This window comes from Geospiza fortis, unplaced genomic scaffold (assembly GCF_000277835.1).
Source record: "Geospiza fortis unplaced genomic scaffold, GeoFor_1.0 scaffold600, whole genome shotgun sequence".
Lineage (NCBI taxonomy): Eukaryota > Metazoa > Chordata > Aves > Passeriformes > Thraupidae > Geospiza > Geospiza fortis.
In genome coordinates this window covers 383,040-386,943 of record NW_005054562.1, presented here as the reverse complement: position 1 = coordinate 386,943, position 3,904 = coordinate 383,040, and the positions used below count along the sequence as shown (strand labels likewise).

At 56.3% G+C, this 3,904-nt stretch overlaps 1 protein-coding gene across 1 annotated transcript in view; it reads left to right on the top strand.

Moving 5' to 3' along the window:
- The first annotated feature begins 514 nt into the window (after positions 1-514).
- The window catches only part of ADGRB1 (adhesion G protein-coupled receptor B1), a 168,134-nt gene continuing 164,744 nt past the window's right edge, over positions 515-3,904 (top strand). Inside the window, exon 1 of the mRNA XM_031064160.1 lies at positions 515-935. The gene's annotated coding sequence lies outside the window, so the exon portion shown is untranslated. The remainder of the gene's footprint in view (positions 936-3,904) is intronic.

Here is a 3,904-nt window from a genome sequence, read left to right as displayed (position 1 = left end):
CCATCCGCTCCTGCTGGAGGCTAGCGGACCATGCCCGATGCGATACCGTGTCAGTTCGGGTCCTCGCCTATAGCTGCCTGTTTTACAAAGCTCCGATCCGTGCGTGTGCGTGTGTATGTGTGTGTGCATTTCATCCCTCCCTCCTATCCCTCCCTCCCTCTCTCTCTCTCTCTCTCTCTCTCTCTCACTCTAATGTGTGATCTGGAAAGCTTATAAAAGCCTGATGTAATCCTTAATGCAGCCCCTGGCTACAAAGACTGGATCTAGTTTCAGAGAGAGAGAGATTCAGAAGCAGAATTTAAAAAAATAAATAAATAAATTTAAGAGGAAAAAAAAAAGTGCGGGGGGAGAAGAGAGAGAAAGAAGGAAAAGCAGACGAGTGGATTTTAAACAAACATATCTTCCTGAAGAAGACCATTCTTGCTCTTCGCTGCTGGGAAAGCTACTCTGAACCCTGCTGTCTATTTTTTTTTTTTTTTTTTTTTTTTTTTTTTTGCAAAGGAGAAGACTTGAATGTCTGCTTGGATCTAATGATTTACTGGCTTTTAACTGCGTTTTTCCCCTCTCCTAAGGATTCCTCAAAAAACGGCTTAATTATTTTCAGCTTTTCTCTTCTACCTGCCTGTCTGCAGAGACACCAAAGGTTCTCCCTTCCTCTCCCTCCCCACCCCCATTTCTTTTAGGATTTTCCCCCTTTTCCATTTATTATACACACACACACACACGCACACATATATATATATATAAGTGTGTATGTATATATATATGTAGAGGCAAGAGTGGAGGAAGCAGAGGGGGAGAGAGAGCTCTGCCATCCTTTTGGACTTCACGCGCTGCCCAATGTTGGGCTGGTTACCCCTGGATATGTTGCTGGTTTCCATTTGGAATTTGACGAAGGGAAGGAGGAGGATATAAAACCTGGGGAGCTCGGCAAGGTAAGGGGCTCCCGGCCACAATTCCTTCTTCCACGGAGGGGAGGGGAACGGGGGAACGCGACTTCTCCGGCTGCGCTTTGCCTGGAGCGCAGGGGGGTCTGAATCCATCCCCGGGGGAGACGGCGATGGGGGCAGCTCTGGGCACCCACTCCTCTCCTTTTACCCCTGGAAACAGCACCCGGAGGATGTTTCCGTCCCTTCCACTCCGCAATTTGGACTGATAAGAGCGTAATCATTCCCTGACACGGGAAGTTTTAACTTTTGTGCATGCGGGTCCTGTGGGCAAACATCAAGAACCGGTGGAAAATATTGAATGTCTGCAGGATGCGGAGGGGGAAATGCAGACGTGTCCCGGGGAAGGGAGATGGGGACTGGGTTTTCTGGGGGGATAGAAGGCAGCCAGGCGAAGGAAGAGGAGCGGGGGATCGCGACAGGAGAGCTGCAGAGCCAGTCGGGGCTGAACTGCAAAGTGCAGCGAAGCCGCGGCGCCTTCGCGGGCAGCCCTGGGGTCCGGGACTCCTCAGCCCGCAACGTTGGCAAACAAAGTCCCGGAAGGACAGACAGCTGCCTGCCCCGGGCATGAATCTGCCCTCATGGCAGCTTCCTGCCTTCCCTCTTTTCCTCGGAGAGCTCTCGGGGTGTGGGGGGGTCCCTTCTTGCTTCGCTGCTTGTGTGGCACCTACCCAGGGCTGGAGGAGGCGATGAGCTCCTCATGTGCCCCCCCAAATGCCATTTCTCAGCACTTGGCTTCACACCGGGGGTGAAAATTAACCTTTAGCCTCCGTAGAGCTCCGAGCGTGGCACAGACACACAGACACACACACGCTGCTCCCGGCGCTGCGCTCCTGGGGGATGCTGGCACCCAGGCACGGCTTTGCCTTTCCTTGGGGAGGGGGGGAGAGCGGGTGGAGAGAGAAGGAGTCTCCATCAGGGATGCGTAATTACAAAGCATCTTGTTCTGAATCACCCTGTGTGGGAATGAACCGCAAAATTTGTCTCTCCCTCTTCCCCCACCGCCCCCTTTCCTTTCACGGCCTGACATTCGCTGATGGAGGGTGGCTGTTGATGCATCCTCAGACTTTCACGGAGAGGTGTTTCAGCCATGGCTCTGCCAAGGCTGCGAGGAAAAGGGAAGAAAAGGGATCGAGGGGGATCAGGTGGAGGTTTCAAAGGGACTTCTCAGTCCTGGCTGAGAGCAGGCACCGGTTCCCGAACCGAAGGCACGGGGGTTGCAGATGAACTCTGCCAGGTACCTTGGGCTGTGACTCACACTCGTGTCCCTGATCCTGCCCTGGCCAAGCAAACAACCCCTGTGAATCAGCGGCACAGACAGGAGCGGGGAGGGAGGGAAGCATCAAGGCAAGGTCAAAGGGATGGAGGGCACAAAGACACCCCCCTTCCACCCCTGACAGCCCCATCCCTTTGGAGCCAGGGCTTCCCGAGGCTCAGTCTCAACCCATCTCCAGCACTGGGTCTGCCGAGTTGCCAGGGCCAGCTGACAGCTGATGGCTGAGGGAGGAGGAAGAGGAGGAGGGGAGGAAGTGGGCTGAGGAAGAGCGGAGCTACTTTGACAGATGCCCAAAGCTGAGTGCGCGGCAGAGCGAAAATCGCAGCGCCTCGAAAGCCTCGCTGGGAGGGAGCCAGGGCTGCTCGGGGTGCAGGGGGCACCTCCCCAGCCCCGAGACCTGTTGATCATTTCAGGTTTCCTCTCACCTGGCCAGGCAGAGCCTGAGGAAAGCCAGGAGGGCTGAGCCCCCCGGGCACTCCGAGGAGTTGCCTGGTGACCTCTGTGGCGTAGCGGGGAGGGCTCTGTGTTAATGATGATGACTCTGCTTTGGCTGGTGCTGAAATATCTGTATTATCTGTTATCAGCTGGGAGACGAGGCTGGAGGCTTCGTAGGGCTGGGATCTCATCCAAAGTCCGGGCTGCTAAAGGAAACAAACAACCCCCCATGCATATTAAGTAGGTCCCTAATTAATTAATGACTCATTAACCTGGGTCCCACAGTCCTTCTTGTGCCCAAGACCTTGCTGAGGAAGAGGAAGGAGGTGTCAGGGCAGAGCCGGGGAGGTTTTTACCCTTGGAGGGTGCTGAGGAATTGCAGCAGCTCAGCCAAGCCGCACTGCCAGGGGACGGGGTGGCCACGGGGCTGAGCCAGGCAGGGTACAAAGGAGAGGGCTGAGCACACAGGACATCCTGCCTGATGGGTCTCGCAGCGGCGCAGGGGTGCTGGGGTTTGGAAAACCCAGGGGACCTCCATAAACTGCTCTGGGTGTTACAGAGGGGTCAGGGTCCAGCATCGCTCCTGCTGTGGAGGATGAAGGGGTAAACCTGACAGGAACCGGCAAAAGGCACCGCAACGGCAGGAACAGGGCTCCTGGTCCTTTTCATAGCACTTGGGATGGTGTTGCCGAGCCCTGGGTGCAGGGAGAGGGGCTTGGAGCCCCCGGAATTGACCAGTGGAGGTGTTCAGGCTCAGGGAAGGGCTGGCTGCAAAGCTGAGGGGATTTCTATTAATGACTGTAGCCCCTTCTTAGGTGAGGGAAAATGAGGCAGGGACCGTGTGCCAGACTCCATACCCGGCATGGGAACTGCGTGTGTGTGCCTGTGGGAGTCGGGGGGACATCCTGAACCCCCATCACACCTCAAGGCAATCACCACGGCTGGGGGAACACCCTGCATCCCATCCTCTGCCACCCTGGTGAGACCTGCATCACCCTGTGCCCCGCAGGCACCCAGAGGTGCTCTGGGACACCCCCACAACCCTTCCCTGCCTTACAGCACCCCACAAGCCCCCTTTACAACCACCCCAAACTTACCAAACCCCCTCATCACACACATCCCACTCCATCCTTCTCACAGCTTCGGGACCATCCCCCCGGCAACCCCGCGCCGGGAGAGGTTGGGAAAAGGCTTCGGGCACCTCCACCTAATGCCAGGCTTCCCCCTCAGCCTCCCCCATCCCCAG